The sequence below is a fragment of the Choloepus didactylus genome, chromosome X (assembly GCF_015220235.1).
Source record: "Choloepus didactylus isolate mChoDid1 chromosome X, mChoDid1.pri, whole genome shotgun sequence".
NCBI lineage: Eukaryota > Metazoa > Chordata > Mammalia > Pilosa > Megalonychidae > Choloepus > Choloepus didactylus.
Window position 1 is genome coordinate 133,957,628 of NC_051334.1, and position 12,921 is coordinate 133,970,548.

The following is a 12,921-nucleotide window of genomic DNA, read 5'->3' on the forward strand; positions in this document are numbered from 1 at the left end:
GTGATATTTATCCTCTCTATTGTTTTTTTGTTCTCTATGTCATTTATTTCTGCTTTAATCCTTGTTATTTCTTTTCTTGTACTTGGTTTAGGATTGGTTTGCTGTTCATTTTCTAGCTTCTTCAGTTGATCCATTAGTTCTTTGATTTTGGCTCTTTCTTCCTTTTTAATATATGCGTTTAGTGCTATAAATTTCCCCCTTAGCACTGCTTTTGCTGCATCCCATAGGTTTTGGTATGTTGTGTTCTCATTTTCATTAGTCTCTATATATTTAGCAATTTCTCTTGCTATTTCTTCTTTAACCCACTGATTGTTTAGGAGTGTGTTGTTTAACCTCCAGGTATTTGTGAATTTTCTAAGTCTCTGATGGTTATTGACTTCTAATTGTATTCCATTGTGGTCAGAGAATGTGCTTTGAATAATTTCAATCTTTTTAAATTTATTGAGGCTTGTTTTATGTCTCAGCATATGATCTATTCTGGAGAAAGTTCCGTGAGCACTAGAAAAGTATGTGTATCCTGGTGATTTGGGATGTAATGTCCTGTATATGTCTGTTAAATCTAATTCATTTATCAGATTGTTTAGGTTTTCAATTTCCTTATTGGTCTTCTGTCTGGTTGATCTATCTATAGGAGAGAGTGATGTGTTGAAGTGTCCCACAATTATTGTGGAAACATCAATTGCTTCCTTTAGTTTTGCCAGTGTTTCTCTCATGTATTTTGTGGCACCTTGATTGGGTGCATAGACATTTACGATTGTTATTTCTTCTTGCCGAATTGCCCCTTTTATTAGTATGTAGTGGCCTTCTTTGTCTCTCAAAACATCCCTGCATTTGAAGTCTATTTTATCTGAGATTAATATTGCTACACCTGCTTTCTTTTGGCTGTAGCTTGCATGAAATATTTTTTTCCATCCTTTCACTTTCAGTTTCTTTGTGTCCCTGTGTCTAAGATGAGTCTCTTGTATGCAACATATTGATGGTTCATTTTTTTTGATCCATTCTGCGAATCTATATCTTTTAATTGGGGAGTTTAATCCATTTACATTCAACGTTATAACCGTGAAGGCAATTCTTGAATCAGCCATCTTATCCTTTGGTTTATGTTTGTCATATTTTTCCCCTCTGTCTATTAATATCCTTTATTGTACTCATACCGAATCTCTTTAGTACTGAACCTTTCTCCAAGTCTCTCTGTCCTTTCTTTGTTTCTCTGTCTGTAGGGCTCCCTTGAGTATCTCCAGTAGGGCAGGTCTCTTGTTAGCAAATTCTCTCAGCATTTGTTTGTCTGTGAAAAATTTAAGCTCTCCCTCAAATTTGAAGGAGAGCTTTGCTGGAGAAAGTATTCTAGGCTGGAAATTTTTCTCACTCAGAATTTCAAATATATCGTGCCACTGCCTTCTTGCCTCCATGGTGGCTGCTGAGTAGTCACTACTTAGTCTTATGCTGTTTCCTTTGTATGTGGTGAATTGCTTTTCTCTTGCTGCTTTCAGAACTTGCTCCTTCTCTTCTGTGTTTGACAGTGTGATCAGTATATGTCTCGGAGTGGGTTTATTTGTATTTATTCTATTTGGAGTTCGCTGAGCATTTATGATTTGTGTATTTATGTTGTTTAGAAGATTTGGGAAGTTTTCCCAACAATTTCTTTGAATACTCTTCCTAGACCTTTACCCTTTTCTTCCCCTTCTGGGACACCAATGAGTCTTATATTTGGACGTTTCATATTATCTATCATATCCCTGAGGTCCATTTCGATTTTTTCAATTTTTTTCCCCATTGTTTCTTTTATGCTTTCATTTTCCATTCTGTCATCTTCGAGGTCACTGATTCGTTGTTCAACTTCCTCTAGTCTTGTACTATGAGTGTCCAGAATCTTTTTAATTTGGTCAACAGTTTCTTTAATTTCCATAAGATCATCCATTTTTTTATTTAGTCTTGCAATGTCTTCTTTATGCTCTTCTAGGGTCTTCTTGATTTCCTTTATCTCCCGTACTATGGTCTCACTGTTCATCTTTAGTTCTTTGAGTAGCTGCTCTAGGTGCTGTGTCTCTTCTGGTCTTTTGATTTGGGTGCTTGGGCTTGGGTTATCCATATCGTCTGGTTTTTTCATATGCTGTACAATTTTCTGTTGTTTTTGGCCTCGTGGCATTTGCTGAACTTGATAGGGTTCTTTTAGGATTTGTAGACCAATTGAAGTCCTTATCTCTAATTTATCAGATCTACAGCTTCGTGGAGTACACTTTCTCTAACTAACCAGCAGGTGGCGTCCATGAGCCACCTGTTCTCCACAAGCCAGTTCTCCCCTGCTTAGCCTTTTTGGTGAGTGGGGGAGTGAGTCTTGTGGGGTCCAATTGGTGTACCAAGCTTGCGTGTGTAGTTGGTGTTGCCTGCCCTGTATATGGGGCGTGTTTCTGGGCAGTCAGGGAGGGGGGGGGGGGTGGCTCTAACAATCAAATCTCCCTGGTGATCCTAGAGTTTTAAAGCTGCTGCAATAGTCTAATCCTTCAGTTCAGTCCTGCCACAGTTTGTCTCTGCCACTGACCCACAAGTCCTTGGTATTGGCGTATGGCTCCTGAGACTTGCAAGTGGGCCCCTCTTCCAGGCCGTGCACCCCGGGTCCTCTGTTGAGGGATGACTGTGCTATGTCACAGGTGAGTGCCGTCCCCCCAGGGCAGTTCTGGGCTGCTGGGCTGTGTAGGGAGGCTCCCAGTCTGCTGAAATGATGGCTGAATGGGGCTTTGTTAATTCACACTGCTCCACCTTCCCAACTCTGGGACAATCAGCTGAGGTTGCAGGGAAGGCTAATGTCCACGCCCAGTTTTGTGGTGTGTGCCTGTTATTTGAAGCACTTCTGTCACACTGGGTTGTCTGGGGCAGTTCTGGGCTATGGGGCTGGCGATGGGCAGGAGTGTTTCCTGTCCACCAGGATGATGGCTGTGAGCGGACACCCCCCTTTTCTTGGGAAGTTGTGGTGTTTAGTGAATTTTCTCAGCCACTGGATTATTGCGTTTTGTCTCAGAGCTCTCCTAGTTCTGCTCTTGACTTGACCTGCCCAAGTAGCAAGTCTTTGAAGCTTTCTGTATTGGGCTTCTTAGAGTAATTGTTTTAGAAAAAGAAAAAAGGATTAAAAAAACAAAAAACAAACAAACAAAAAAAAAAAAAACGGGCCCTCCTCAGAGATCTAATGGGTTATTGAAATGCTAAGAGACAAAGCAACCAGGGCCATTAAGGAAAGGTCCACAGGGCAGAGAGATCAGCTTTTCTTCGGGATTTGCATATGCGCCTCAGGGCCCTTCCCCTTTCTATGTTCACCAGAACTCCAAAAATCCTCTGCTTTTATTTTGGAGTTTTTTGTGTTGTTTTTTTTTTATGCCTGTCTCCTCTCTGCTGGGCTGGCTGCTCTCAGATTCTCTGGTGTCTGGTCTCAGTCTATCTATGGTTGGAGTTTCCGATAAGGGCTGCCACTGCAGTTCTGCCTTCTCCTTCCCGGAGCTGACAGCCCCTCCTCCCCCGGGACTGAGCCTGGCAGGGAGGGGCACGGGTCCCCTGGCCGCAAAAACTTACAGATTTCGCTGATCTCAGCAGTTCCGCGTTTTCATGAGTGTTGTATGAAGTATGCCCAAAGTCAGATTGCTCTGTGGTGTCCAGTCCACGCAATTCCTGGCTTTCTACCTACTTTCCTGTAGGAGTAACTAAAACATACAGCTCACCAGTCTGCCATCTTGCCCCGCCCTCCGCTGCTTAGAGTTTTAAATACTGCAATTGTTAATTATTTGCTGTGAAGGTATTTGGAGGAATTATAGTAGAACACATTAGGATATTTGTCTCATATAGTTTTGTAAGCCTGTTAAGTTTGGATGACCTGACTCATCAATCAAAGATAATATGGCTCTTCCTAAGAAATGGAATCATTGAAAAAGAAATCTAGACTTCACTATTCTATCCACCCAAAAAACCAGGGCAAGGAAGTGATGAAATACTGATTTTTTTCCCTTAAGTAATTCTGAGGCTACCAGTTTGGCCATGCTCAAAGAATGAACTGTCCAGTTCTATGTTTCTCCACTGTTTTAATTTTGTATTCTTTCCTTGAAATGCTGAATACACTTCAGTAATAGTCATGCCACATTGAATGGGCATTTTTGTTTTGTCTTTTTTTCTTTTGTTTTGTTTTTGGAAAGCAACAGGGCCCTGCATTTGTTATCAGAGACATTACAAGTTTCTTAGCCTTAAAGTCATGTATAATTTCTCAGTTTTCCTTGTTCAGTTTCATTAACCTCATGGTAATTAATATAATTATGTATAGAATTAAGATCACAATAAGTGAAATGTAACTAGGTAAAGTTCAATACTGTATTCTAAATGTTCTTTTTTACTGGGTCATGTAACTAATTATAAAATAAATATGAAATTTATTCTAAGGAGAAAAAAAATGAGGGAGACAGGGGAGTGAATCTCCCTGGTGATGTGGGACATGACTCCCAGGAATGAACCTGGCTCTGGCATTGAGGGATTGAAACTGTCTTCTTAAACAAAAGGGGAGAAGAAAGGTAAAATAAGGTTACAGTGGCAAAGAGATTTCAAATAATATCAAGAGGGTTTCATGGAGGTTACTCATATGCAAGCTCCAGCTAGCAATCCCAAATGGCCACAAGACCTAGCAAACAGTGGTCCCTATCTGAGATTCTATAAAATTTCACTCACTAAGTTTATTTCTCAGAAACTTAAATCCACTAGAATGTTTCTATGCCAGACAAGTCCTAAAACCCAGAGGCAACAGCATCTTTAAGAACAACAACCAGATGCAGTCCCCTTTTCAATAATGTTGACACCACTTTTCAATATGAACAAGTTAGTGTGGCTGCTGTCCAGACACCCCTGAAGATAGAGAAAGTGATTAAATGAGAGGAAGGGGTAGCAACAGACAAGATAAGATTTAACAAAGGATTACAAATACTGTATCTTTATATATAATTTTTAGATGATAGGGCACTGGAATAGCTAGAAAGAAATAACTGAAATGGTGGAAACATATCCCATAACATTCTTTGAAATGTATTCTGTAGCTACTCATTAAATTGTACTTTGAAAGTTATCATCTTTTTGTATATACCTTATATGTCACCATAAGGAGAAAACTGAAACTGTGGAACTTTAACCTGTAATATTATTTTAAATTGCCTATATAATTACTTTTTAAATTGTACTTTGATAGTTTTCACCTTTTAGTATATATGTTATATTTCACAATAAGAATATAAATAAAATTGTGGTACTGTAACCCATAACATTCTTTGAAATTTGCTATCTACCTACCTGTTATATTGTATTTTGAAACTTATCACTCTTATGTAGCTATGTTAAAGTTCACAATAAAAATGTATTTTAATAAATAAATAAATAATAAAAAATATTTTAAAATTGTAGGAGAGTTTAAAATATTCACAGATATACAGAAACTGAGAGATTACATCAAGAAGAGACCTGCCCTACAAGAATTGTTAAAGGGCATTCTGCAGGCTGAAAGTAAAAGGCAGGAGAGAGAGGTATGAAGGAGAGTGTAAAAATGAAGATTATTAGCAATGGTAACTAAAAGGGTAAAAATAGAGACAAAAAATAAGATATCACATGTAGAAGCCAAAGGATAAAATGGTTGAAGTAAATACTGACTTCATGGTAATAACATTGAAGGTTAATGGATTAAACTCCCCAATAAAAATAAACAGATTCGAAGAATTGATTTTAAAAAATGTTTGATCTATGTGCTTTCTACAAAAAACTCACCTTAGATGCAAAGACACAAATAGATTTAAAATGAATGATTGTAAAATGTTACTCCACACAAGCAGTAACCAGAATAGAGCTAGGGTAACAATACTACCAGAAAAAAATAGACTTTAATTGCAAAGTTATTATAAGAGACAAAGAAGGACACTACAAATTAATGAAAGGGGAAATCCACCCTGAAAAAATAACAATTTTAAATATTTATATGCCTAACAAGGGTGCCCCAAAATACATGATACAGACTCTGGCAAAACTGAAGAGAGAAATTGATGTCTCTACCATTAGTTGGAGGCTTCAACACAACACTCTCATCAATAGATAGAACACCTGGACAGAGGATCATTAATGTAGCAGATAACTTGAATAACATGATAAATGAACTAGAGCTAGCAGACATATACAGAACATTGCACCCCAAAACAGCAAAATATATATCCTTTTCAAGTGTTTATGGATCATTTTCCAAGATAGAACACATGTTGGGTCAAAAAACAGGACTCAATAAATTTAAAAGGTTTGAAATTATATAAAGCACTTTCTCTGATCATAATGGAATGAAGCTGGAAATCAATAAGAGTGTCAGACTGGGAAATTCACAAATATATGGAGGTTAACAAACACACTTTTAAACAAGCAATGGGTCATAGATGAAATTTTCAGAAAAATCAGTAAATATCTTGTGATTAATGAAATCATCAAAACTTATGTAGTGCTGAGAGGGAAATTTATAGCTATAAACACCTACATTAAAAAAGAAGGAAGCTAAAATCAAAGATCTAACTGCACACCTGGAAGAATTAGAAAAAAGAACAGCAAACTAATCCCAAATAGATCAGAAGGAAAGAAATAACAGAGATTTGAGCAGAAATAAATGAAATTAAGACCAAAAACAATAGACAGAATTAACAAAACCAGAAGTTGGTTCTTTGAGATCAGTGAAGTTGACAAACCCTTAGGTAGACTGACAAAGAAAAAAAAATTAAAGAAGGTGCAAATAAAAAATCAGAAATGAGAGGGGGGACATTACTACTGACCTCACAGAAATAAAAATGACCAAAAGAGGTTACCATGAACAACTAACTGTATGTCAACAAATTAGACAATATAAAGGAAATGGACAAATTCCTAGAAACCCTCAAACAACCTGCACTGACTCTAGAAGAAATAGAAGACCTCAGTAAACCAATTACAAGTAAAAAGACTGAATCAGTTATCAAAAACTTCCCAACGAAAAAATTCCCAGGACCAGATGACTTCACAGAGAATTCTAGTGCTAACATTAAGGAATTTCATATTTAAAAAGAGACAAATTCAAACTTAATGAAAAATAATAAGCTTTGAAAGATGTTTATACTGCAATCAGTAGAAAAAAGGTAATATATTTAATATAGTAGCATATCCTAATTATATTAAAAATTCAGACATTCTTCATTTCAACTCATCCCTAAGCCCACAAAATACATTATGGACATAAAGGCAATTTCAGAAGAAAATGATGGAAGAAAAGAAAGGGAAAAGAAGTTCACATAAGCAATGAATATATGAAATATTTCAACCATAGAATTGCAAAGTGAATTTGTCATATCACTATAATTATGATCATTGTTTTAGTCATTGTTTAAATTGGAAAAAAGTTAAATACTTCATTTATTCTGTAATAGAAATCCTTTTTACATTGCTGAAAAGAATGCAAATTTTTTCAAACATTTAAAAGCAAAGTTGGCATTACGTATCAGTAAGTGTTGAAATGTGCATTTCCTTTTTCTCTGGTTTTCTATTAATAAGAATTTATGCTAAGGAAAGTGTCATAAACGTATGGCTGTTTACTACAAGATGACATAAATTTATTGTAATAATTAAAAATTATGTTCCTTAATAATTTTGATTGGACATTCTCAAATTATATGATTGTGAAAGTCAAGTTGCAAGGGTTGTCAAATCTTGATCCTAAACCCATTTAAAATAATTTGCTCACAGGCTATCCTGTTTCCATGTACACATTAGCTAAGATTATCTCTATGTGGCATATTTTAAGGTGTCTGAGGAACATAGAAAAGAGTAAATAGAATATGGACAGAAGTCAATAAGATATAAATAAAGGATTTGCAAAATATTAGGGAGAGCTGAAGTTAGTAAATGGTAGAGTTTGATATACAGTTTTGAACATTCTCTAGTAGTCCTTAGGATCCTAAGAATAGAAGATGAGAACTTAATGATTCAGGGTTGTGGACTGGTGTGATGGTAATGGTGCAAGATTAAACTCATGTCCAATTTTAGGAATGATACAAGTATATCAATTAAAAGGTTGACCTTGTTTGCACAGGCTAAGTAGGGAAGGATATGGGATCAGAAGCTGTTCTGATAGATGTGGAAAACACCATGAGATCAAGGGATCAAAAATCATGAGGGTGTGTAAACAGAGGGGAGTGTGGAGTAATGAATCAAATATATAATCTTAGTGGTAAAAGGGTCTTTAAAAATCTTTTGCTTTAATTTTTAATTTTGAATTTTGAAATAATTTAACAGTTTCATAAATATTGCAAAAATAATCAAAATGATCCTCGTGTATGCTTTACTCAAATTCTGCAAATATTAACATCTTATTAACATCTTACATGATCAAATTCAATTACCAAATTCAGGAAATTAGCATTGATACAATTCTATTACCTAATCTATAAATCTTATTCAAATATCACCAATTTCCTCCTAACGTCCTTTTCCTTGTCCAGCATCCAATTCAGACTCACACATTGCTTTAAATGCATTATCTTCTAGTTTTACAAGTGGCTGTGTGTTAATGATAGCAATGTACAAGTTCCAGTGGGGGACTAAAGTGAAAAAGAGGTGAAGTCACATTGGATAATACCACAGAAGTCCATAATATCATTCATTCATTCAGTAAGTTTCTTTTGATCAGTTAAATATGAGACAAGGATATAATATTATGCCCTACTTGTTGAAAATAGTAAAGTAGATATATCATAGTCTATACCCTCAGAGAGTTCAGAATCTCACTCAGATATCTTTCCCTTTTTATGATTCTGAACAAAGGAAAAAGCAAAAGAGTTTAACAATTTTATAATTTACTTTGAAATACCTCCAACTATTATTAATTAAGACAGGATCTGTCTTTCTAGGTTGTATATTTGACACTTCCCTTAACACATTGTTGGTATTTAAATAAAAATAAATATTAATGGTCTACATCACTATTGAAAGACTGAGATTATATTCACCACCTCCAAATATAAAGACCATACAAATATGAATCAATTTCATTCTTCTTATGAAGAATGAAAATTCTCTATTTAACACAGAGAAAATTTATCATTGTATATCTCCATGAGTTATCATACTAATAACTAAACTACTATTGCTCTTCCAAATAAATAAATGTCTGCATTCCATATTGAATAATAGCTTGTAGAATGCTTAAATGTTTCATCCCTGAAGGGAAATGAGTTACTGATGATACTGTGTTTTTCCCCACTGCCTATAGAGTAATATAAATTGTGTAGTTTAACATTCAAACTTTTTGAGACCAAATTCTGACCGTTCCAGACATTCTCCAATTTCTATCCTATATGAAATCTTTCCTCTATATATCGACTAAACAATTATGTGCAACACATACTATATTATGGTTCTTATATTTGTGCTGTTCACTTCAAATTTGTGCTTCATCATCCCTCTTATATACTAAAAGTCTACCCATACTTTATGTTCTTCATGCAGTAACTGCTCAATACTTGTTTGCTGAATAATTCTTTTGAATGTTCTCCTACATTTTGAGGTAAAGGAAAGAAAATATTTAGAACATCACTCTAAGAACACTGGCCTAAACTGTCAGCCATATAAATGATGTAATCAGTAATACAAGAAATACAATAAATAATAGAATACAAACAATGAGGACCCTGGAATATTTCTAACAGTTCACATTTGTAAAGTTACCCTGGCTGTTTCTGCACATCAAGTACTTTCTTGAAGAAATTATGAGAATAAGTATCTCTTAAAAATCCATATAAATGTCTCCTAAAATCCATATTGCAGAATCAAATAAAGAGAAAAATATTAGGTAGGAAACTTCCATCCTGGACCATTCAGGCCTTTCCCTCCCCACCACTCAGTCCCATGAAGCTCAGTCCCAGAGGCAGCAGCCAGGATCACTCTCAATTCCCACTGGGGAAATAGAATATAAAATCTGTCACAGCAGGGAGACAGATCCACACCTATATCAAGACACAGAGAACCAAGCCCACAGGAACCCACAGCAGAATTTAAGCTACTCAGGAGTGCAGAATACAAAGAGCAGCAAGAAAGAGCTTCCAAAATTGAGGATCATGGTGGGAACTGCAGAATCTTCCCTAAAAGAAAGTACCCAAGCAGAAAATACCCAAATCAAATATTTGGTGACCTGGGAGGATAGGAGAGGACATTTCAAGGGTCAGGTCAGTGAGGGGTGAAGAGTCTGAGAAAATGTAGAGAGACACTGTGTTTCCAGCCCTGGGTCCTGGTGCCCATCCCCCAGCCTTGAGGAAAACAGCAGTGGGAGACATGATCCTTGCCTGGGGGATGGCTGAAGACTAGGGAAGCTGGGGGAATCCTCTGCCACAAATAAAGTGGGGGACACTGCCCCACATTGAAACCAATTTTGTCTGGCAAACTGACAGCACAGGAACCCTGCAGTTTCAGCCCTGACCAGTCAGTCAGGTGCTGCCTGGCTCCAGTGGGTAAATAGCTTCTGATGACTATTAAGTCAACAAACAATGCCATTTTCTGGGCAGGTTGGAAAGTGCAGGGTACCTGCAGGGCATTTGAGAGCCTCTCCAGTCCCTGTTTCAGGCCCACTGGAGCTGATCTACACCACCTGCATGGGTACTCAGCCCTGTTTTGGCTCAGAAATATGGATGACCCAACTGTGAAAGCAGTGTCTTAAAACAAATATAGGTCTTCCTTGGTGACAGAAAGCATAGCATTTCTAGGCCAGTTGCTGGCTGGGGAAGTTGAACCTCTCAGTCTTGCAGCCTGGGATCATTCCACATAGGATTCTGGAAATAAGATAAATCGTGCACACAAGTGGGTTCTCAGACAAGGTTCACAGTGTCTACCCCCACCCCAGGAGTCAGCAGATTCCAGTTAATATGGAGAACTGCAACCTCTATTGGATTGTTGCCTGGTTGGCTCCCTGCTCATTGGGCTGATGCAGTTGGGAAGAGGTAGGATTGTAGGGAAGAGGTGGCCCAAGAGTGTCATCTTCTGGGAAGACAGAGAAAGGGCAGTCTGACAAACTACTTTTCTGCCCAACCTCTAACAAACTTCTGAAAAGGGTTATACCTCCTGTGTGAGGCTCCAGCCCTGGTTAACCTGGGAATTACTGACAAACCAAGGGCCAAAGGAGACCTTCAATGCAAAACCAAGCAAGAGCAAAATCTTAGGTGTGCAAGGGAAATCAAATTTCAAATAATCTTATCAAGACAATCAAATGCCAAGAAACCAGCAAAAAATCACAAAGCACATGAAGAAGTGAGAAGTTTTGACTGAGTCAAATTACCAAATTAACAAGCCAGAGTATACATAGAATTTGGAACAACTAATTAAAGATGTTCAAACAAATCTGCTAAATAACACCAATGACTTGGCTAAAGAGGTAAAGTATATCAAGAAGACACTAGAAGAGCATAAAGGAGAATTTGAAGGCATAAATAGAAAAATATCAAATCTTATGGAAATGAAAGATAATGTAGATCAATTTAAAATATATTAGAGACACACAACAGCAGATTTGAAGAAGCAGAAAAAGAATAAGTGAACTAGAGGACACACAACTGAATTCAAATGCACAGTAGAACAAATAGTGAAAAAGCTGGAAAAATTTGAATTGGATCTCATGGAAATGATAGACAACTCAAACACACAAATATAAGAGTCATTGGTGTCCTAGAAGGAGAGGAGAAGTGTAAAGGGCTAGGAAGATTATTTGAGGAATTAATTGGGGAAAACATCTGAATGCTTATAAAAGACATAAATATACAAATCAAAGAAACCCAAAGAACTCCAAATAGAATAAATCCAAATAGAACCACTCCAAGCATATACTAATCAGACTGTCAAATGCTGAATAAGAGTCCTGAAAGCAGCAAGAGAAAAGTGAATCACCACATACAAGGGAAGTCACATAAGACTAGGCACTAACATCAGGCACCATGGAGGTGAGAAGGCAGTGATATGATATATTTAAGGTTCTGAAAGAGAAAAATCATCAGTCAAGCATTCTTTATCCAGAAAAGCTGTCTTCAAAAGTGAGGGAGAGTTTAAAATTTTCACAGATAAACAAATACTGAGAGAATTTGTTAACAAGTGACATGCCCTGAAAGAAATACTAAAGGGATTTCTGTTGTTTGAAAAAAGTCAGGAGAGTTAGGTCTGGAGGAAGGCACAGAATTGAAGAGTATGATAAGGATAACATAAATATAAAAAGAGAGAGAAAAAATATAGTTCTGACAAATAAAAACCAAAGGATAAGATGGTTGAATCAAGAACTGCCTTTACAGTAATAAATTTGAATATTAATGGATTAACTTCCACAATAAAAGACACAGATTGGCAGCATGGATTAAAAAATATGATCCATCTATATGCTGTTTACAAGAGACTCATCTTAGACCCAAAGATACAAATAGATTGAAAGAGAAAGGACAGAAAAAGATATTCTATGCAAGTAGTAACCAAAATAACTAACGCTGTTCCTACTCAAACACTTTCAAAAAATTGAAGAAAAGGGAACACTACCCAATGCATTTTATGAAGCTAATATCACTCTAATACCAAAACCTAATAAACATGATACAAGAAAGGAAAACTACAGACCAATCTCTCTAATGAATATTGATTCAAAATTTCTCAACATATTCTTGCAAATTGAATCCAATGGCACATTAAAAGAAGTATACACCATGACCATGTGAGGTTTATTTCAGGTATGCAAGTGTGGTTCAACACAAGAAAATCCGTCAATGTAATACAACACATTTACAAATTAAAAGGGAAGAATCACATGATCATCTCAATTAACACAGAAAATGCATTTGATAAAATTCACCATCCTTTCTTGATAAAAACTCTTCAAAAGGTAGG